The sequence below is a fragment of the Arctopsyche grandis genome, chromosome 13 (assembly GCF_051622035.1).
Source record: "Arctopsyche grandis isolate Sample6627 chromosome 13, ASM5162203v2, whole genome shotgun sequence".
NCBI classification, from domain to species: domain Eukaryota; kingdom Metazoa; phylum Arthropoda; class Insecta; order Trichoptera; family Hydropsychidae; genus Arctopsyche; species Arctopsyche grandis.
Window position 1 is genome coordinate 12,957,054 of NC_135367.1, and position 24,541 is coordinate 12,981,594.

General features: G+C 33.6%; 8 non-coding genes across 8 annotated transcripts; 1 reads left to right on the top strand and 7 right to left on the bottom strand.

Moving 5' to 3' along the window:
- Positions 1-6,517: 6,517 nt before the first annotated feature.
- Positions 6,518-6,636, bottom strand: LOC143921814 (5S ribosomal RNA). Its single transcript, XR_013261486.1, has one exon. It is a non-coding gene; the product is annotated as a 5S ribosomal RNA (ribosomal RNA).
- A 79-nt stretch (positions 6,637-6,715) lies between these two features.
- Positions 6,716-6,834, bottom strand: LOC143921825 (5S ribosomal RNA). Its single transcript, XR_013261497.1, has one exon. It is a non-coding gene; the product is annotated as a 5S ribosomal RNA (ribosomal RNA).
- Positions 6,835-6,913: 79 nt separating this feature from the next.
- Positions 6,914-7,032, bottom strand: LOC143921836 (5S ribosomal RNA). Its single transcript, XR_013261508.1, has one exon. It is a non-coding gene; the product is annotated as a 5S ribosomal RNA (ribosomal RNA).
- Positions 7,033-7,111: 79 nt separating this feature from the next.
- On the bottom strand, positions 7,112-7,230 carry LOC143921787 (5S ribosomal RNA). Its single transcript, XR_013261459.1, has one exon. It is a non-coding gene; the product is annotated as a 5S ribosomal RNA (ribosomal RNA).
- A 79-nt stretch (positions 7,231-7,309) lies between these two features.
- LOC143921794 (5S ribosomal RNA) lies at positions 7,310-7,428 on the bottom strand. The gene has a single exon (XR_013261466.1). It is a non-coding gene; the product is annotated as a 5S ribosomal RNA (ribosomal RNA).
- A 79-nt stretch (positions 7,429-7,507) lies between these two features.
- LOC143921785 (5S ribosomal RNA) lies at positions 7,508-7,626 on the bottom strand. The gene has a single exon (XR_013261458.1). It is a non-coding gene; the product is annotated as a 5S ribosomal RNA (ribosomal RNA).
- Positions 7,627-18,547: 10,921 nt separating this feature from the next.
- On the bottom strand, positions 18,548-18,621 carry TRNAI-AAU (transfer RNA isoleucine (anticodon AAU)). Its single transcript has one exon. It is a non-coding gene; the product is annotated as a tRNA-Ile (tRNA).
- A 1,516-nt stretch (positions 18,622-20,137) lies between these two features.
- On the top strand, positions 20,138-20,209 carry TRNAE-CUC (transfer RNA glutamic acid (anticodon CUC)). Its single transcript has one exon. It is a non-coding gene; the product is annotated as a tRNA-Glu (tRNA).
- Positions 20,210-24,541: the final 4,332 nt, after the last annotated feature.

The window sequence follows — 24,541 nt, forward strand, 5'->3', positions numbered from 1 at the left end:
AGCGATGCTTTTTTGCTCTCTTGCTCTGTACACTAATGCAGCAGTCTATTGTAATTTGAAAAGCAACAGCCAACGACGAATACTACTTTTTCTCCTCTTTTTTGCATTCAGTTATCTCCTAAGCCACTCAACGGATTGGATTGAAACTTGCAATAGATATGACATTTTTTCGCTGAGATTGGCACTTCCCGTTTCTCAATGTACATTCTAGAACGATGAGGGACGACAATTGAAATAAAAACAATAAAGTAGTAACAAGCAATGCAAATGCATATATTATATAACATTGTATAGATTAAAAATAATAATTAATTCAAACGAAATTAAACCCGTGCATTTTTTTCGCTTTTAGTACGTTTTAACTCATGTTTATGCGAAAAAAAAGCATACCAGAGGTATTTGCACACTATGTAGAGGCTTGTGCACGTAACGAGTTTTAAAATGGTCGGCGAGAGAGATTGCATTATTGCAGAATTAAGCCGGGGCGGGGAAAGTCTGCGGCTGAAAGTTGTTGAGCTTTATTAGGCACTCAGGCGGCCCACCAACTGCCGCTAACATAATATGTGACGGGGAAATCCCGGAAAACTTTCCTAAACATTTTAATGTATTAGGCGGCGACGCGAAAACACACGCCATTTTTACGCACACGCCACGTATCACTACTCCTACTCGACAAAATATATATCATTTTTACACTCAAAATCAACCAAATGCAGTTAATGTCCCAACACAGCTGAAGCCGGCAACCGCATGTAAACAGCAGTACGAAACACATTAATTAGTACATTATACATGGATACATTCAAATCTTCCGTAATGCGTAAGTGACGCAAAAAAACAGCAGTAACCGACACTATCTATTCATGTTATACAGCAGTACATGTCACCGAAACGTATCAAGCAGAACCGGTTTTCTTTGGCCTATGTGGAAAGATCACGCACATATCACGCATGACGTGATGTAATAATGACCAAAGTGCTGCCATTCGCATATGAATATTTTCGGAAACGTCATATTGTGACAATATTTACGCCAACAAGCAATATTGTGCCGTATCGTCGCTTTGTATTGTATATGTAAGCCGATTTTGCCTTGCACTCGTCCAAAACAAGTATGAACGTGCTGAAAACGGGCGGTGCTGTTATAGTATGAATAGTCTTTACCGTGCAGTGTTGTGCCGAGCTGTTGACGTGCAGCAAGAAAGGATTTTTACAGATCTAGAGCACAACAATAAACTATCTATGTATAACAAACTAAAATGTTGAAGACGGTTATTTTAAATCATACAGATTTCTTATGCGCACCGGTTTTTGACTGAATTGATGTCGCTTGTGCTCTTCTTCCACTCGTTTGCTCAATTACGATATTTACATGTCAAATATTAAATATTCAATTTGGCCCTGTGCACAATCGAGCTCGCGTCAGACTTATTGAATTCAATTGAATTCGAACGCGATCGACATTTGATTTATACATTTGATTTTTTATTATAACAAATGCGCGTAACCAATTGGAATGCGGGAATATTAAGCGATCGATTGACGCGCCAAGGATCTATCATTCGATTAAAATGCGATTTTTAACACTACCAACAATCAAAATTACAGATAGATAGATAGCCCGCCACTCTCAATCATAATCAACTAAATAAATTGATATTCTGCATGTGATTCATTTATGCAAAGGTGACCTACATTACTTCAAATAGATATAAAAGCATAAAATCAGCGACCCCGTATGTCTACCTTTCTGACTGCATTCATAATTGATACAGAATTGAATAAGTCTCAATTCACACTCAATGTTCAAGCTAAGATTATAATTACTAGTTATTATTAACGAATATAAACTACTTCACAGTACGCCATTGATGTCATTGTTAACCAAGAATAGATTATATAACATGTTTAGACATTTAAAATATGCGTGTTCGAAGCTTTGTTTTATAATATGTATGAAGAATAAATCAAATAATATTTCTATATAATAATAATGAATCAATTTTCCAGTGATCCACGATGTTGATGACGCCATTTTTCCAGTCGGTAAACACGTGACGGAGTTATGATGTATCAAATTCGTTTACGTGTAAGAAAGTTCGGCGTGGAGAAGTTAATGGCGTATGTGAAGAAGAAGGGAGAGATGGCGGGGGGGAGGAGAGAGTTTGTGTCTGCTGCTACTGCGGGATTAAAGTGGCTAATGTAACGTCAATGTGTGGAGACACTTATCGTCTTTTTACGAGATTAAACTTGGTTAATATCGTATTTTGGGTGGATATTTCGGGTAAGAAAACGCGCCTAACTTGCGCCGCGAACGTCTAAAATATTACCGAGGCAATTTTGTAGACTTTGCTTACTTCGCCCGCTTGCTTGCCCTTACATGTCGCTCATAATTTGTTAATGGATACTTACGTGTGTGTGTGTGTGTGTGTGTTCGTTTTATGTTTATAAACTAACTAATGCAAGGATTTATAATTGATTTTATTTATTTATAATTAAAAATATGCACCCACTAAATTTAATTTGTAGAAATTTGTTCATATCCTAAATGCAAATTTCAAAACGAGTCGATTCATTCATTTGAACGACTGTTTATACATACATATATATGTACATCTATAAACTTTAAATTATGTTATTTATTTTACGTAAAATTATAGTGACCATAAGTCCCGTTTTGGCCGGTACAGTCCCTTTTTTCGTGCTTTGCATTCGTCCCATCGTTTTGGTAAAATTGTCTGGTTTGGCCCGTTTTGTTTTTACATACACTGACTGATTGATACACAGAAGAAAAAGTACACATAACATCCTGGTTTTTCCAAATCAATCTGTGTTCCAAAAACAAATATTAATATATAAATATACATTTAAATAAAATATATATTCATTTTAAAGTAATATTTAAATATTTTGTAACATATTTCTGAAAAAAAATCGAACCGAAATTTTTAAATATCTCTAAAATTCAATTCTATTTTCTTTGTACTCAAGAATTGTACATTCTGAAAAAAATATAATTCCTTGACAATATTAATGGTTATTTTAGGGAAAAATTTTAAAAATTTTGGACGTGCAACACATTTTTTTTCTTATATAGGGGGAGGGTACAATTTTTTTTTCGGATCGTCCCACTCAGTCCTGGGAAATTTTCTTAAAAAAAAATAACAAATATGTACATAGAATGGAATAAAACAATATGTCACCGTTGAATTGTAAATGGGTTTTTGAGCTATTTTTCCTATTACGCTGTACATTAACATTAGTATAATATAATACTATGATTACTAACCAAATAAAATAAAATTGTAAAATTGAAAATGATCAGTAGATCAGTAGCTATTAAAATAGATATAAGATGTATTGTGAACATAATTTCGTAATAATAAAAAGCATTTAAAAATCAAAAAAAATATGTCACCGCATGCCGCCCCCCAAAACATGCCGTCCTTAGGCGTCGCCTTACTTGTATACATATGTATATCCACGGCATATCCATGACTATATCGAATACATCTAGTTTAACAAAGCCATCAATTGACGAAATTTTGAAGAAGGTTTCCTTTATTCGAAAAAGCTAGACAGACAATATTTATGTTGATTTGTATAACCTACCAATCAACTTGACCAAAATAATTTTATTCAAATGTATAAATGCCAATTAACTCTTAAGCGTCGATGCACGGTGCATTTTATATATTATTTTATATATTATTTATATATTTTTTAGAGCAGTGGCGCGCGCGCGGCGAGCGGCAATCAAGCACGTAACTCGATCAGCGGTTCGGCGCGCGCCGCCTGTCAAAAAATAAAATGCTCTAAACTCGATGGACTTTATTGAATTTGCGTTCGCGAATCAATCCCATTGTGTGCTGAACACCCAGACACTAAACGAAAGCGACCCGACGCAACCAAAACCCCATGAAAATCCATGAAAAAAATACTATTACAGCTTATCAGACCGACCGAATTAAAAACAGATTAGTAAATTCAAAAATGCTGAATCATTTTCATTTTAAAATTCATATAATTTGAATTATAGACACCTAAATGAATAAATATAAACTTTTATATACTTAATTTAATGTTGAACTGAACAATAATATTGCAGCGTGGAAGTGTAGAGGGGCTTACGAGATCGGAGTAAAAGATGCATTAATGGTGGTAGAGGTAGTTATTTTGAACAAAATCGCCTAATATTTATACCCAGCATGTACTCTCAACACAGATATATCATTGGTCGATGGAAATCAAAACCTTGTTGGCTGTTGTATACAGCTTTATACATCAATGCCATTTAAACGCAAACGCGGGATCAGGTGATCAGCGCAGTTAAACTATTGGTCGACGAGCACCAATCGTCCAATCTCTACGTTACAATATAGGTATGTTCATAATAGGGCGAATACGTACTAAATCAAAAGAGCCATTTCAAGAGAGTAAAACTTGGTCGCCTCGTGTTACTCTAAATTTAGAACATTCATTAGAAAAAATAAAGCAAAAACGAAGTTGAAAATATAGTTTTAAGCTTTTTCATGTCAAAATCTCTATTATATACAGAGGGTGACAATAAATAAATCCGAAGTTCATTTCGATAGGGTGTACATGAGAGTCTTAGGAGACGAGATATACATTTATACATCGTAGTATCCACCGAAGGCGCCAACTAACAATGATCATCCTTAACATTTTGTGAAAATGGATTGCAATTCGACACCGGACGATGGGATGTTTGTCCCGTCTCACTCTCGCTCCTCCTCACGACCCCTGTGTGAAAAGGGGATAGAAAATTTAGGTGGGACAGGGGGATTTTGGGCGCATCACGTGCCCTTCTCATTGTATTTATTTCAATTCGGCTTTTGAGAATTTAACGTTTTTCCGCACGTCTAATCCACTGCCGTTCTTCATCCACTCTTTGTATTGCATTTTATGGTTTTTAATGTAATTTAAAAAAAACTCAATTTCAACTTTTTTAAATTATAGATTTATGTGTACTGTGCAAAATCTTCCAAATATGTAACACATATGTATGTACGTTTTATTTGAAAAAAAAGGAAAATAAATTTCCTACTAGACAGTAAACAAATGAAACAGCAACACTAAAAAATCTACTGCCCATAGGATTTTCATAATTTTATTTAAGCTAAAAGGGGTTCAAAGTTAATTGAATTCAGCTACATATGTAGGACTGGTATAAAAGTACACATACGTAGCTATTATGTCAAAAATTACTACTGATATAATATTTTGATGGTAATTTATCATATTTGTGCGCTCGAGTCCTGGCGTCAGGAGGTATGAGACGTCCTGTGTGAACCTTCGAAACTTACCCTCGCGCAACTCATTCCCAAGAGGTTGCTTAATCCAACCCACATCTCTCCAGTCTCAACGAGTGATTCTCACTTTTCACATTTATATAAATACAACGTACGATATTATTACTTAAACGACACACATCATGTCCACGAAAAGGGAAGCAGAAAAAAAAAACACGTGATATATTCTATTCTGCGAAATTGGAGTCGTACTAGTGAAATGTGACCCACCTGCACTCTGGCCTCCGTCAGGTTGATCTTCATCGCCAGATCCTCCCTGGTGAACACGTCTGGGTAGTGAGTTTGGGCGAAAGCGGTCTCCAATTCTTCCAACTGTTGAAAATTTGATGTAGAAAATAAAAGACATGTTAAAAAATTGAATTGGGACAAGAGTTTTTCTATTCAATGTCCCCTCTCTTTTGTAAACATATATAATTCAACTATTATTATTATATATGTATATATTCGTATTTACATATAATTGTATATGCACGTCGCACTGTCAGGTTGATCAAAAATTCCAAATCACTATAATAATATTAGATATGTATATGTATGAACATATGTAAATGTTTTATTACATTTTTTTTAATATGTACAACTAGGTTCAATGATTATTCCGCAAAAACGATCTCGCGCACTTCACTAAAATCTTGATCACGAAACATCTGGAACCCAAAAACTCCATCAATCGAAAATCACACACGCGAAATATTGTACAAACGAGAACTCGAGTGCCAGATATTCTGTATTCGCGATTTTTGTGGCAACAATTTTGCACGATCGCAATTTGCGCAAAAATCCGTTTACCGTACAACTAATCTATAGAATAAATCTTATACCCTGTCTCCAATTTCTTTTAAATTGTTAATTACGCAAAATATTATTTCACATACCGTGACGAATCATGCTCAATCAAATAAAGAGTAGTCTCATATCAGTATTGTAAATTCTAATTTTATGTATGTACAATACATAAGTAATTCATTACCTGTTGAAGTGTAAACGTAGTTCTATTACGTCGCTGTTTTCTTCTGACGAAAGTGTCATCATGTATCGCCGGGTGATATGAATAAGACGTATCTGAAATAAAACGAAAATAAAGAATGAATTATGCAATGTATTTAATAATAAAATAAAAAAGCAGAAGGCCAAGAATAAAATATTTGAATTGAACAAAATGTATCATGAAGCAAAAGAAAAGGGGCCAACGGCACGCGGTGTTCCCAAGCGGTCACCCATCCAAGTACTGACCGCGCCCAATGTTGCTTAACTTCGGTGATCGGACGAGAACCGGTGTATTCAACGTGGTATGGTCGTTGGCGAGGGTCGCACTAAGGGTAGATCATTTCAGCGAATAAAATTGGCATTGAACAAAATGTATCATGAAGCAAAAGGAAAGGGGCCAACGGCACGCGGTGTTCCCAAGCGGTCACCCATCCAAGTACTGACCGCGCCCAATGTTGCTTAACTTCGGTGATCGGACGAGAACCGGTGTATTCAACGTGGTATGGTCGTTGGCGAGGGTCGCACTAAGGGTAGATCATTTCAGCGAATAAAATTGGCATTGAACAAAATGTATCATGAAGCAAAAGAAAAGGGGCCAACGGCACGCGGTGTTCCCAAGCGGTCACCCATCCAAGTACTGACCGCGCCCAATGTTGCTTAACTTCGGTGATCGGACGAGAACCGGTGTATTCAACGTGGTATGGTCGTTGGCGAGGGTCGCACTAAGGGTAGATCATTTCAGCGAATAAAATTGGCATTGAACAAAATGTATCATGAAGCAAAAGGAAAGGGGCCAACGGCACGCGGTGTTCCCAAGCGGTCACCCATCCAAGTACTGACCGCGCCCAATGTTGCTTAACTTCGGTGATCGGACGAGAACCGGTGTATTCAACGTGGTATGGTCGTTGGCGAGGGTCGCACTAAGGGTAGATCATTTCAGCGAATAAAATTGGCATTGAACAAAATGTATCATGAAGCAAAAGAAAAGGGGCCAACGGCACGCGGTGTTCCCAAGCGGTCACCCATCCAAGTACTGACCGCGCCCAATGTTGCTTAACTTCGGTGATCGGACGAGAACCGGTGTATTCAACGTGGTATGGTCGTTGGCGAGGGTCGCACTAAGGGTAGATCATTTCAGCGAATAAAATTGGCATTGAACAAAATGTATCATGAAGCAAAAGGAAAGGGGCCAACGGCACGCGGTGTTCCCAAGCGGTCACCCATCCAAGTACTGACCGCGCCCAAGTTTGCTTTGCTTCGGTGATCGGACGAGAACCGGTGTATTCAACGTGGTATGGTCGTTGGCAACGAAATTGATCTAATTTTCATATAGGTATGTACATCAATACAAACAAATTAAAATAACTATTTGTAATGTATGCATTTTCAGAACGATTATCTCAATTTATACCGCCGCGACAGTAATCAAATAAGAAATATACTATTCCAAAAAAAGAAATGCTTTGAATTGTTAATCTCAACCTACTAGTTTATACTTTGAGATATTTTTATACAAATTGTTAGTACGGTTGCCGGTTTTTCGACACCCGAGGGATCTGCGGAGCGCATTAAAGAATAACGCGCTCGCCATCATGAGGGCATCGATAATTCAATTGGACCCTAATGGGTCTACCCTTTTGATCTGTAACGAAAATAAATACATAATGAAATTTGGGTGCAAAAGCGGACAGGAACCGAACGCTTCCCCATTCCCCCCTCTCTCCCTCGCTTCGCTATAATATCGTTAATCTATCGCTTTGATAAAGAAATATCCTTGAGCGCGTCATTCAGGATAACGCCCCACTATACGTTCGAAAGGATGCCATGTACCTAATGCAATTACTGCTCTCGATACAATTAATATGTACACATATTAAACAAAAAGCCCATTGCTTAATTAGTTATTAAGAAATTACAAAAAAATGCTTCCACGCTACTCCAATCCGCATCCTTAGTTTTATTTACAAAAATAAATTAAATCGCACTGACTAATGCAACAACTATTAAGATGGTTTCGAATAAGAAAATAACACCCACAAAAAGAAACTTCACACTATAAACTACAGCATCACTTGCATCACAAGTCGAATTAAATTCATCATTATTGGATATAATATTATAATAACTACGAGGAATAAAAAGCTCCAATACTCGAATTGCGACAGAGCAGTGTCGCCAGAGTCGTAATTTGAGAGTGCGCGCATGTAAACAATCATTTTTGCATCGGAACAATGCACCGCTTGCACCGCGAGAGAGATCGCATAATAATAATAATGACCCCCCCCCCTCCCATATATAAAATAATTGAGCGCGGCGAATGCTTTACAACGGTCACACAATTCGCATTGCAAAATCGACCAAGACTATGTGACCGAATCGATCGTGACACGTGTCGTCGACTCATAATATTGCAACATTCTTAGATTTAATAGTGTCAAAAGTGAACTGGACGAACCTCCATATCAAAAATTCTACCTCTTTATATATACTTTGCGTTGTAATGCTCAAAATCCACCCATCTATGAAATATGATATCTTCAATCACTTTGAGAGGAAGTAGAGCTGTTGAGATATACCTACATATGTATTATATGTAGTCGGTTACATCTCATTGATACATAAACAAAATTTAACTATGATTTGGTCGGTAAATACATGTGTATTATATATGCAGATATATATTATAATATATATATATTTCGTAAAAATATCTCTGATATTAACATTGCGTCTTTAGCTTGTTGCTAAAGAGATATACCTACATATGTATTATATGTAGTCGGTTACATCTCATTGATACATAAACAAAATTTAACTATGATTTGGTCGGTAAATACATGTGTATTATATATGCAGATATATATTATAATATATATATATTTCGTAAAAATATCTCTGATATTAACATTGCGTCTTTAGCAACAAATATTATAACCGTAGACACCACGAGACATACTATACTTGTTTGCAGACAGATCCCTACATGGATGGCCACCTTTAGATATTTATTACAAGTAATACAAGTTACAATACATTGTATGTTTCATTTCAACTTCTGTACTCCAGTTAAAGCAGGATGGTTGTCAAATTTATCCAAAGCTGTAGAAGCATAGACGGATCCAAGGGGGCGGGTGCCATGGGTGCCATGCCCCCCCCCCCCCCCTTGGGATGAATTTAATTTCATATATATTGTAAATTTTTCATATTTCCTGAATGGGGTTTTACACCATAATAGTTTTTTTTTTTAAAATCACTACAATGTAAGTATTATATCTACTATTATTTACATCGTAATGTTAATCTAAAATCATATAAGTTTTAATTTTTTTTATGTTCAATTTCAAAATGGCCCCCTCCTTGACCACTTTCTGGATCCGCCTATGTGTAGAAGGTAGGTGAAAGACCGCTGGAGCGACCCAGAAGAAGATTAGTTCAATCTATGAAAGGCTGACAACTCCGGATTCATTTAAATGAAAAGACATATTTTCCTGAAACAACCCTACTAAGACTCAGATTCAATATTGAACAAGTAGAAGATGTCATTATATTAACAACCAAACAAACACTTGTAAGAATTCATTTTTTTCTATTTACAATGTTTCAATATTTTATGATCACGCTTCTGCTTGTATGCACAAATAATGTTCAAAGGAAAAAGGTATTAAGAAAAAAATGATAAATATGCTTCATTTCAGTGAAGATTTCAGTTGAAATAAAATACCAGATTCTTATTGGTCAACTAAGATATTCTGATTTACATCTCATTTGGGACAGCAAAGCGAACCAATGTTTCAATTTTGAAAGAGTTGAAAGAGTTTTGAAAGAGTTCGAAAGATCATCTCTCAATAATATGTTTGCGACGAATTCTCCAGTTTTTTTGATATATAGTGAGAAGAAACTACAGCAGACTGGAAAAGTATGTTGTTGTTGGTGCCGTAGAAGGGTAGAGAGGAAGAGAAGATCTCTTATACAGTGGACAGATCAAATCTGAGAAGATTGGAGAAAAGTCGTTAACCACACCCCAGCTTTTGAGGTCACGATCCTCAGTATTGAAGAGCCGACTATGAAGAATTTACAGCTCATGGGTTCAAAACAAAGCTCATTAACCAATCGGAATCCAAATCAAGAGTTTGCCCACTGCCAAGATAATTTAAATGAGGTAAGCCCATCACACAATACCATACCATATCAGACACCGCATACCACAATCCGCTCATAGCACTTTTAAACGATACACAGACACGTTAGTACGTGTCGGTAATTCAATATGACGTAGATATAGAACATTATTGGTCTAATAACAACTGTGTTATACATATCTGCGTGTCATTTATATCAATTTACGAATGTCAATTTGACACGACCTCGCGTAACGACAACATTCGTACATTACAGACTAAAATTAATTTAGAAGAGGGTCGACAATGAACTTGACAAACCAACATATCTGTATATGTATGTATAATGTATGTGCATGCTGGGTATAATCCAACAGTCAAAAGTCACATGTAGAAAGAGCGTATCGTACGCCGTGCATCTATCATTACGATAAACGATCCTCAGTCGAGTACGTTCAGATCGGCGATTGAGCTAATAATTATATCCGAGATTACGAATTGCGATCTGAATCTAGATACGATGCGATTACCTATTATATTATGGGGGTATGTACGGTGTCTATGGGATATCGAAACGTTAATATTCAAATCGAAGCGTCTTTTGATGTGCCGTTGCATTGTTGTAGTACATGTGTACATACATACAATGTACTTGTATTCTGAATATTGCATCGCGGTGAGTGCAGACTGTACATATATGCAATGCGAATATGCTCAAATTAAATTGTAAAAACTGATGTATTTTTCTTTAAATTAATGGTTGGCTTAAATTTGTACCATAGCCGTTTCGTTTATACACATTTGTTCATAATAAGTAATCAAATACTTATAGTACAAATACATACATATACATAGTATAATGTATTTTCAGCTTCAACCGATTGATTTTCAACCAATTTACTTGTCATAAAACCAATTTAAACTCACTCATATGCAAATTGAGTTTCCAATCATTAAATTTGACAATCTAGTTTCGTATAAATTCGTCAATTTAATACTGATATCAATTGAAGAGATTTAATTCCAAGCTAATTTCATACTATAGAACATTTATTACATTGATTTGTTTAATTACATTACATATTATATGTCTAACTATGTATGTAGTATAATAAATATTAAATCCACGCTAAAAAAACACATTTTTTTTATCGTACAACGTATTCTACATACATATATGTACATATGTACATATGTACCGGTTTGGTTATATTTAGAGGATTTATCCAGCATCCACCATTTCAAAAGATTAATAAATTTCAGCCGTTATCTGACTCACCAAAAATTTACTTTATGATATTAAATTTAAAACAGCATTACAAATAATAAAAATATTATTGTTTCGACGTTCGACGTATAATCTTTTTTTGCGAGTGGGGTGAATAACAGCAGCAGATAGGTTTGTCTGCATGAATTTTTTAAATTTCCATTAAATTTATGGCTTTAATCCTCGTTAACAATTCACACGATCGTCCCATCAGTTTGGGGGGGAGGAGGGAGGGACGGAAATTAAAAACACCCCACAGAGTGAGAGAGACCTTCAAACATCCATAACTTTCAATAACCCAATGATATTACGTAATTAAAATATATAAATAGTTGATTTAAAACACAAATATAATAAAATTACCGTAACTTTTGAAACATCCGACACATTAAAAATATATAATCAATTAAAACCAAACTATGTAGAACAAAATAACATCTGTAATTGTATATACATACATACATATTTATGTATATACAATTATTGATCACCAATACAAGTTCAACGTAGATTGATTTAAAACCTGTCGAATATATTTAATTTATAAAGCAGGCCTTCGTGAAATAAAAATACTGAGCCTATATTTATCATTTTCTGAGATTAAATAATTTATTCATACGTTCCATATGTATTATTATTCAATGTCACAAACCTATTATATGACTAACTATTTTTCTGAAAATAGTCGATTTTTATCATCTTGTAATTAAACTTGATATGTTATGAAACTTGTAAATTCAATGAAGATTTTTTTTTTTAATTTTAAATAAAATTGTATAAATTATAAGTACTCAAAATGCCGCGATAGAGATGGCTCATTTTGTGTCAGATATTAGCAAAAACTATTTATCCATAAGTTAAATTACTTAATGGCTCAATTCTATAATTTAAAACGACTACACTAATATATATTTTAAGAACTGATACTTGAAATGAGGTTCATACAGATAAAAGAAAATCGGTTCAATAAACCAAAAGGTTTCTGATAAAAACATAAAAAACCTCGGTTCTCTAGAGTGAAAGTACTACTTCCGGTTTAGTAAAAAATATTTTAAAAATATTGAGGTCTAAAATTTATAATTTATATTACATGTAAACAATTTTCAATCCGATTCGACTTGCCGTTTGGGAAATAATTGAATCCAAAAACTAAAAAAAGGAGACACCGATAAGGGGAGATACCATTTTCGGTCAACTTAAAAATTTACCTCGTATCAATAAGAATTTCAGTAACCGATACTAAGTTTCAGTTCGATAGGACTAACGGTGTTCAAAAAAATCCCAAAATACACAGACACACACACACATTTTTTTTAGATCATGAAAACGTGATCGATCCCGAGTTCGAATCAATCAAAATATCGAGTTCGAATTTTCGCATGATCACAAAACATCATCTACATATTGTTACTACGTACATATACATATAAAATAAAAATAAGTAAAATATGTACATCAGTAGAATGGGTCTGGGTGGAAATTGACTTGACGGAAAGTCGAAAGATGGAAAAGATGGGCGAAGTCATGGGTAGTGTCAACGAATCCCCCCTTATACCCCCCATATCCACCCAGTCCTAATAGTCCTAAATAGAACTAAGATGTATTTTGATCATAATATAATGGGATGAGATTTTTGGCACGGCTGTAAAATAAATTACACGACAAATGTCAAAACGACATTTAATGTCAAATTAACATCTCAAAAATAGCTCGCGTTCAGAATCGGCGTTCGCCCGGCGAATCAAACGTCAAACGGGTTGCCAGTAACGAAAATAAAATTTGACGTTTCAGTTTAATCATAACCAGTTACCTTTTCCCTGGGTAATCGAAATATCTTAGGAGACAACAATTATTTATTTAAGGGTTAGGTTAAGTTAGGTTTGGCTCTATTCATTTTAGATTAGGTTCTTAGGGTCGGTATTTATTTTTGTCAAATTTTATTCTTGTTACTGGCAACCCAGTTGACGTTTAATTTGCCGGGCGAAAACCGTATCTGTCGTGCGAGCTATTTTAGAGAGGGGCATTCTTTTTATTTGCCGGGCCGATAAATGGTACCCTAATATAATATACATATAATCAATAAAAAGCATTTTAAAATAATAAAAAATACAGCTATTAATTAATAGAATAATTAAAAAAAATTATGAAAAAAAACTGATGAGCTTTGCGAGCGTCGCACATCGTGTGTCATCATCGCCAGTGGCGCACGCCACGCACGACCAATTACGTTTTTAATTAATAATTATTGTGCGTAAACACGGTTAGCTTTGTGCATAGAGGGCTTATGACGCCGGCGGTAATTATTGCGAACCGCACACACCACATGTAAATAGCTGTAATTGGTAAATTACAGCGATAACTGTTTTAACAGGACAGGCTTGTTGACTGCATTTCAGCTGCAAATATATCCGCCTCCCGCATGTGCATCGCTGCGCCGGATTCGCGGTCGTATTATAAATTTAAAACAAATAAATCTGTCCGATAATAATATGCAACCGTGTTGATTATAATACACACATGTGTACATTATATGTAGCTCGAAAGCATCGAATCGAGCCCGTTATCAGCCAATGCAAAACTGTCGAAGCAATGCAAAGGTGATATTACTTTGTCACAATATTTAATATTGTATTCGTATATCATTATAAAAATCATTGAAAAATTTAAGTTTCTTAAAATAAATATGTAAAATTTTTTATCACGCTTACGACGTGTAACAAAATCTTCTGTAAAATAAATCAGTTGATTACAATACACACATATTGCATCTACGAGCTCCATCGATATTTTACAGTCCAAATGTTCACTCCGATTCGTTCATGAACATACTAGTTGTTTATACACGAACTATTTTAGTTTGATTCCTAACAATCAAAAGCTATTCTTAAATACTCACTAGGTGTGGCATGAAACTTTTAGCTGTCAAAAATGCCAAATCACATTACAACACATTGCTATAATTCCCGTTTCCACTAATATCAAAAATACTTATTGCAACCCAGGGTAAGTATACATATGTATATAGAGGATGGAACAAACGATTGATAATACTCAAACTTATGCCTAATAGTTTGTGCATGATTTGCATGAACAAACTAATTCATTTGTCAATTTTTTTATTTTGTGTACCTACACTATAATTGGCCAGATTGGTTCGTGTACGTACAAACTAGTATATTCATGAACAAACGAAATGTACACTTGGCCATATGTACATAAAACGAACAATATTTATTTTGCGAGAATAACAATCCTTGAAAGTATTTTAAAATAAAGAGAATGACTAATTATGCCGGAAAAAATGTACACTTGAATGCAGTTACATAGTCTCGGGAATCCACTGATCCACTAGTACATATATATATATATACATATGTATATAGCTTGTTTTTGAAAAATTTTGTCTTTAGAATTCAAAATATTATTATAGATAATTAAAAAAAAATAGACAACTTTCAACAACTGTATTAGAAATAAATTATATTAGTAAAGATTTTTTGATTTATGATGAGCATTTTCTGTCAACGATCGCTGTTAACCGTCCTATATTTTGCATAGAGCTCAATTTAAATATTTATTGACAAAAAATATTCACATATACGACCAATTGAGAAATATGCATTGCACGAGAGAGACAGAGATATAGAGAGGGGGTGCATGCATCATTTGAATGTCATTCGCGTGTATGCAATTTGATAGGGGCCAATAAACATGGCGGAATTGCAGTATAACTAATTATACGTTTTAATGCTTTAATTGATTCCACTATTTAATTCACATCAACGATATCGCGTCATCACCGGTCCACCCGTTTATACCATTTGAATACATAATATTATATTATAGATACATACACATGAAATAGTACCACATTTAATATTTCCTCTGCATATGATAGTAGTCGTATGTACATACATTAAAGTACATAGAATGTAATACATATAAATATGTAAGTATATTACTATAGATTTATAAGCTTTTGTAGGTACTATACATATGTTTCGCAGTAAGTCAATAGCTATGCATATTGAGACATGATATTTATTTTGTTGTGCGTTGAGTTGTAAAAATATTATAACATTACTTCAGTATGTCTGGAACTATTTTTATTTATTAATACTATTAATACATAAAAATAATATCGATTACAAATAATAAACGATGTGATCTGACGGCATACTTTCAATGCCTCACATCTTATACCTATGTATGTACATATATACAACAAAAAACAATGGACAATGTATTTAGTAAGTAAAAAAATATTTTCATAACAAAATTATCTCATTTAATTAAACTCGTGTTGAATCTCACAAAGCTGACAATTTCTCAACATGACAACCAAACAGGTCCATATGCTCTCCTATCATGTTGAGAAACCGGACATACTCAACAACAAACGAATTGCTGAAAACAGACGTTCTTGCCACAATACATTGGAAAAGTCGACATCCAGTCACATTCAGGCGTCCTATATTTAACCTCTGATAAAAGTGAAAGGCTGTCACTTATATATGTATAATATTATAAAAGAAGTATTTAAAAATGGCAACAATCCTTCTCAAAAATTTCGATTGCAAAGTCTAAGATACGTTGGAGAAAATCTAGATAAAACAAAAAATGGAAGTACCCACACTTTGTCATGTATACATAGATATCGAAGAAACTTCTTTTTATTTATTTATTTATACAGGTAAAAACCCATTCAAGTAAATTACATAATAAAAACATATAATGAAATCTTACAATATAAAATTAACAATAAAAGAAAAAAGAAAATCAGAAAAGATGGTAACACAATATTTTGAATGGATTCTATGAACCGACCAAAAGTAACATTAAATATGTCAATGTCCGTCTGATCAGCTAAGTGGTTAAAAAGCGCCATGGCTGTGCATATAGGAGTATTTAAAAGAATGTTAGTTTTCGCTATAATTGGCGAAAACAGAACACGTTTGCGTATTCTAAAATAATTTTCTGGTGCAAAGAAAGTGAATTCGGTAAGAATTGGTGGATTATAAATATTTCCACGAAGAACAAGGAGCATGTGTCGTAATAATAAAATACGACGACGAGATTCAAGACTGACTAAGCCCGTCATTCCCAAATTAAATTTGCTTGGATTATAAAAGGATTATATAATATAACAACTTTTGAATTATGCAACCTGAAAAATCGTATATGCTCAAAAGAACAATAAATATTTTAAAATAAAAATCTCATCACGATAAAAAAAACACAAAGAACGAGTCGCACTTAGTCGTCATTAAAAATAATAACAAACAAAATATAATATAAAAAGGGTGGTCGGAAGATAATCTAATTGAATTGCGAGAATATGAGGGGTGGCAGGGTAGGGGTTTTATCGCGATTTTCAGGTACGTCGTGAATATTTAATGGGGGTGGCGATGGGAGATGCTCGCAGATTAGACTCTATATATAGTAGTGCAAATTGCGGACTAAAAACTAAAGTGGTGAATTATAACAGTGCAAAATGTGGGACGCATATGCGCGCGCTCGGGTCGTTTAGACCCCACGTAACCCCCTCACAACCGCCCCATACTCCTTAATCGCACCGCCCTTTCGTTGTCGGTAATTGCGTTAACGCATTAAACATGCAGTCGCGCAGGTGTCCGGCCGGGAGCGAATCCTTCGGGAAATAGGAAAACTCTGCGCCGACACATGGAAAAATCATCCATTATATGTATGTATGTATATAAACTTTCAATTTAAATCACATATTATTCGATTTTTTTATGAAATAAATGTTTAATAACGATGAATAGTTTCTAGTTAGAGCACCCCATGCACAACTACGCACGCCTATGTATACCCTGTGTCAAGAAACAAATCGTCAAAAATAAAGATTCACTTCAACCGTGCACGAGATCTGACATACTAGATTTTTTTGTAAAAACGGTCATATGTATAATACAATTAACATTTATGACCTATTTATCTACATATATGTACATACATATGTATATAAAAAATCAATGTTTGTCTATTTGACTGGCTGTCGCGAATGGGTTCCTATATGTTTTCTGTGAAAAAAATCGCCGAAAAACGGGAATGAGTGGCATTGCAACGCAATAATTTCAAATGTTTTCGCGTCGCCACCTCCATTGTTAGGGTAAATAAACAAACAATTGAATAATTTCAAATGTGTTCGCCGCCTGCGTTTTTTCGCTGATAAACGCTGGATAAGTCAGATTACTACGACTTTAACTCGGAAACGGGAAAAACGGAAACGGGAATTCAGCTAGTAATATATAATACTGCAAACTAAATATTTATAACAAACCCCCTTTATACTCTTTTATAAAGTTCACATATAAATTGAAATAAATTCATCATTTTATTTATGTTAGGTGTGTCTATTATGGGGGCATTGCGGCTGTTCCCTTATGTGTCAGTTGTAATCTGTATTAGTATTTGAAGATACCCTCCCCCTCTACCTTAGGGATAACACAGACAATGAGAGGATTACATCTGTCAAAAGAGTGATGTTGCAAAGTATGTTGAGAATGTTTGGTGTAGCGCAATGAAAATGCACTTTCCTTTAGGTATTGAATTTAATCTATATATGTACGATTGTATGTTATGTAGACTTATTCTTTAAAAAAAAAGTACAACAAATGTGCTATAGATTATTTATTACTTTATCTATGTACGTAGTAACAACAGATGAAGTTTTTTTAATATAAAGTTGTACGAACCGCAACGTAAACAAATATTGTCAAATGAACAGGCGCCATTTAAAGATTAGAATATATATAGTTCACATTTATGATAACAGAAAATAATATTGTTAAAAAATGAATCAAAATTAAAAATATAAGTGGCCCATGAGGGGATCGAACCCGCGACCTTCGCGTTATTAGCACGACGCTCTAACCAACTGAGCTAATGGGCCAGATATAAGACGTGGACGAGCTAAGCAAGAGTACATCTCAGTATGTTGTGGCTAATTTTATATAATCATCGTGTTGTAATCAGTTGTGCAACAAAATATCATTTGGCAGAAATGGTCTTACAAATCGATGTCATTTAAAATTTAAGTATAAGCAAACAAGTTTGGTAGGCGAGAAATGCAAGCATCATTTTTATCAGCAATATTAGGCTATTTAATAATAAACTGAGAGTACATATGTGCCATATATTGTAGAAATCAATACGATGTAAATAATATATTTGACGTTAGCAACAATATGTGATTACTTATTTAAAAATTTGGTTTTTATACAATTTTCGAATTTTTCTATACATTTGTTTAAGCAATTCACAGATAAGCATGTATACATTTTTTTTTAATATTTGCTATTTTTAAAATGTGATTATGTTTTTATAGTTAATTTCTCATTTTTTTCGCAATGCATGATTATAAATTCCAACTCGGTTTCTATTATTTTCGACTTTTCCTAGCACGTCTTTTATTTGATGGATGCTTTCCGACACAACATTGCTGATAATATGTAGGTGAATAAATATTAAACTTTTATATTATCAATGTTTGAAATTTATTTCAAAAACAGTATTAAAACCAACCAGTGCTGTACAGTCGGTTCAAAATTTAACGACTCCGACTTCAACTTTAATGATTTTAGTAAGATGGACTTTTCTTGCCAACGTGTAAAATTATTATTGTTTAAACACGAAACTAATAGCGATATTCAAAATATAAAAACTTAAAGGAATTCAAAAAAAGAAAATAAAAACAAGTATAAGACAGAGAAAACAATTGGTTTTGCCTACAAGACATCAAAATACGCGATTCAACGATTCTATTTATAGTTTAATTTAAATTCATGATTTTTTATAAAGAAATTAATAATTTCAATTTTATTTTATTTATATCGGTGGATTTCCTTCCGTAAAATTGGAAACTATTGTTGACGCATACCGTAATAAAGAAAATAATAAAAAAAGGAATCTGAATTGGTTGATTTTTTACGACTTCGACTCCGATTGAAATGCTCCAACTCCACGACTCCGACTCCGACTCCACAACCCTGAAATAAACCCTAATTTTTATATAAAAAAAATTAAAGCCAGAGTAACCAAAAACAATAAAAATTCTAAAAATCCCACTCAGATATCCCAATCCCGGTTTTTTTTTATTATTTACTATCGACATTTGGTACACAAGTTATCTATGTACATACATACAATACATATTAAATGTACCACTAATTGTTGAATTACATCCCAATTGTTGCAATATCTTACTCAATTTAAACTTCATACAATACCCAATAACGCGATTATCAAAATAGACCCAAAATTTTACCTCCTGAACGTCGGACCGTTCGAAACATGCATTTCAAGATAGCACATATATATTTATAAATGAAGTCATTTATAAATAGAACTGTATAATTATGACTGGGGAATCGGGAAAGACTTAAAACTAGCGAACACTGTTTCGAAGATCCGGTATGGTCTAGTGGCTAGGATACCTGGCTCTCACCCAGGAGGCTCGGGTTCGATTCCCGGTACCGGAATAATTATTTTAATTTTTTTATAAAATATCAAACCTACGTACACAAAATGATCAATAATATTAAACGATATTTTAGGGTGAATAACCATTTTGTAATTAAATTGCAATTATATATTAAAAAAATTCTACTTTATATAAATGGAATCCAATAAGAATACGCATTGTTATTTAGGTAAACGGACTACTCGTCATATGTAAACCAGTCACAGGACAACCGGTCGCTCTAGATCAGTCACACGTGATCACCCGTCACACTAAAACTGGTCACGAGAAAACTGGTCACACCCTAAAATCGATCACGAGAAACCTGATTGACCAAATTTAGGGTGTGACCAGTTTTCTCGTGACCAATTTTAGGGTGTGACCAGTTTTAGTGTGACGGGTGATCACGTGTGACCGATCTAGAGCGACTGGTTGTATTGTGACCGGTTCACATTTGACTAGTAATCACCGAACCGTTATTTAATGTTTACATTTTTAGATTCGTTCAAAATATACATATGTACAAGTAAAAAGATAACCTTTGGTTAAACATATGTATATCATATTTATTTAATTTACTATAAAAGTATTATTACTATAACCATCACTCACTAAGATTGTTTTGAAATCATAAAAAATATTTGAATACCATTCACATCAAATCAAATACACATATGTACGTATTAGTATACCGAAGATCATTTTACAAAATTTATATTAAAAAAAAATTGACAATGGTTGAGAATTGAAATAACTTAAACTAAGCATTCTTGATATGCCAATTTAAATAAAGTGTATCCAAATAATATAAATTCAATTATTCTCCGTACATTACGATTCGTACGAAATTATCATTGACAAATGGAACACAGCTCATATGTGCGTAAATGCCATTAGAATTAGCTCCGTAGTGATTTCCATCAAAATTATCATCGTCGATGTTGTCATGGCGTGCGCCCGCCACCCACCACCACCCCATCGGTGAAGAAAAACAATGATTCGATTGTCGGCACGGTGGGATTTAGCCGTTGGGCCAATTAGTCGTCGGGTGTGCAGCTCGTTAACAACCCTATATGCGGACAAATTGCTCGGAAAATTGATTTCAAACACGACGGGCGTCGCCGACCCCATTGTTATCACTACACGGTTACACGCTCCATTGTTTGTCAAATGCTATTGCACACATCACACCCTCCCCTGATTGTTTTCCTCTTTTTTTTTAGCACGTTCTTCCACCAACTGGTGTGAGCTATTCAACAGTAACAATTAAACTCATCCCGATTTAAAAAACTATTAGCGTCTAATGTATGTATGTATAGTTCGATTTTTTTTCTATGTATATATGTACATATTTCAACAAACGAATACATAAACTGAAAACCACGAGTGTACGCAAAATCGCAAAAAAGATTTTTTACTATAGATATGTATATATTTTACAATAATTATTTTCCGATACCTTCTGGAATATGAATCAGTCGAAAATAAAATCTTATGAACATGAAACCGAAACGGCGTGTATAATTCGTTTCTGATTGGCTGTCGTCAAAGTCGTTTCTGATTGTCTGGATTGGTCAAAGACGTTTGTGATTGGTCGGTCGTTAAATAATATAATTTTTTTTCGATTCAAATAAATTTAATAACAAACCAAATGAAAATATTTTTCATGATTCCAATGTATTCTCACTACTAGACTGCATTTTTATTTCCAGTTACTTTTATTATATCCGTGCTTAAAACTAAAAGAGATCTTCAAAAGTGGAACCGAGCGAAGCCGGGTAGCACCACTAGTAAAATAATATTATATCAAATATCTACCTCACTACTTTGGTTTTCGTTTATTAATATTTCATTGATTTTAGAATTGTAGGGTAAAATTTCGCAAAGTTGTGTTCCTGATTGACAGGTGTAGAAAATTTTGAAAAACGATGAAAATTCAACAAGAATTGAATACATTTTACAATTTGCCACCCTCTTATCTATGTATAATAGTCCGTCGTCATCACTTACAGTAAAATAGACATTGTATCAGTACAAAATATTGAGAATCTGTGATCACTTTCGATACGAACTAGTCAAACTAATAGCTCGTCGCTCGGATCGAATTTGGGACAAATCCCCAAATTGTTACCCGAATAATAGAAACCGACGATTGGATTATTTCGCATTGATTCGGATTGTTATTCCAGTAATGGACCAGTTATTTATTTATCTTCTGCTACGTCGATCGCGTCAATCATCTGTCGTATATACGAAATCAAAACATAAATACAGTATATATACATAGGTACAAACTCGACATATGTATCGATACGCATAGATACTAATTCCAGTTCTCTATCATCAAACGTTGAATTTAAGACATAGTTACGAGGTAAATTGATACATTTTATTTAATACAGGTACATGGTACTCACATGGGTGTGTAGGTGTGAAGGGGTAATCAATTTGAGGCAGTCTGTGCTGATGGGGTGGTAATGAAGGCGGGCAATGATAACAAAACATGCCGCGGCCCGCCGTTCCAGACACCTGCAATAATAAAATACATAATATAAAAAAAAATACAAATAATGTTTCCTTTTAGTTATAATTACGTAAATTATGTAAATAAAAATACAACATGTTAAATAGTATCGAATTGCATGTACATATTACATATTTAAGCTGAAAATTTATTATACCTATACATAAATAGCATCGGAAATTGTGATTTGTAATGCGTCAGTTTATTATTCCGCACTCGATACATTTTCAATACAGTGCGGCACAAATACAGAAATAACCTTCGATATAAATTCAATTTGAATAAATTAGTAAATATTCGTATTTTTTTACATAGAAATGTATTCATATAATGTATTCATATGTACATAATGTATTTAGTATTCATCATAAAGCAAATATAAAAAAATAATGCTTCATTTTCAAACAAATCCATTCATATATAATATTTAATTATTTTATTATATAACTCCAATATTTTAAAAAATCAATATTTCATGATATTTATTGTACCTTTAACTATACTTTAAATTATTTAATTTACAATAACATTCGGTATGAAAAAAAATGTAATATGTACAAAAAGTTAAGCAATAAAAGATAAAACACAAAATATATTTTAATTTTATTGATCATAAAATATTATAATAATAATGTAATACTATAATACACATTAGATTGCAATACCGGTATACCGGTTTACTAGTAAATCGACATAATTTCGCCCTCGGTAATTACCGTAAACTATTTTATCGCGAATTAAGTAATAATAAGAGGCTAGTAAAAATCAATTCACATGGGGTATTGTAGATTTAGTTGCCTGGAATTTGTTTATTTTAAAATTGTTAAATTCACAGACCAATCAAATCGTCAAAAATGTGATCATACGGTTATTTAAAGTATGCTCGAAACTTTTAAATGGTCCAAACTTTAAATAAATAAATATGATTGGTTAAAAATATCTATACATATATTTTTTTTACTTAAATGCATTTATGTGACATTGTTCACCTGAGATTTATATTTACGATTCAATCTAAGCTAACGTTTTTAGAAATTGTAAACACATAAATCTAGACTACAAAAAAAACTTTTTTTTATTTACCGGTAGTAGGAAAAATCATTTACCGGTTACTGGTTTATGGAATTTGACTGTAAATCGCAATTCCTAATACAAAGTTTAAGAATATGGATTTTATATTGATATTTATCTGTAGATATATCATATATACATATCTACATATATGTACATATATGAAAGTTATTATAATATATTTTAAAATAATTAATATTCAGATAATAATTTAGTTTAAAATATAAATATTTCACAGCGTTACGTTCAGCAAAACATGTAATGTACCACAGGCGGATCTTCTTGGACATGTTCATATGTTTTAGATTTCCACATTTAAATATATTATAAAAATGTATCTATACAAAAAAAGTCCTCCCAATTTGGCTCATTGTTTTTTATGTATCATCTTTTCAATCTGAATGCCCCCCCCCCCCCCCTATTGATCATTTTCTGGATTTGCTAGTGCATTATCATACGTACATATACATATGTAGTGTGTGTAAAGAAGAAGAACAAAAGACATCGTTCAATTTCGTAATCAGGAAAATCATCCCAATCATCATAATCCCTACACATACATACATGCACATAGACCAGAATCATAAAATCTTTCCGAACGGAAAATGGAAGTCGTAAACGCCACTCAGCCTCATCGAGGATAATGCAAGTTCCGCTCGTTGAAAAATTTACGCGCGCGCCACAGATTGAATTATTGGCAATAATGGGCGGCGAGTTTGCATTACTGACCCCCTCCGGTACCAGCACATACAAACA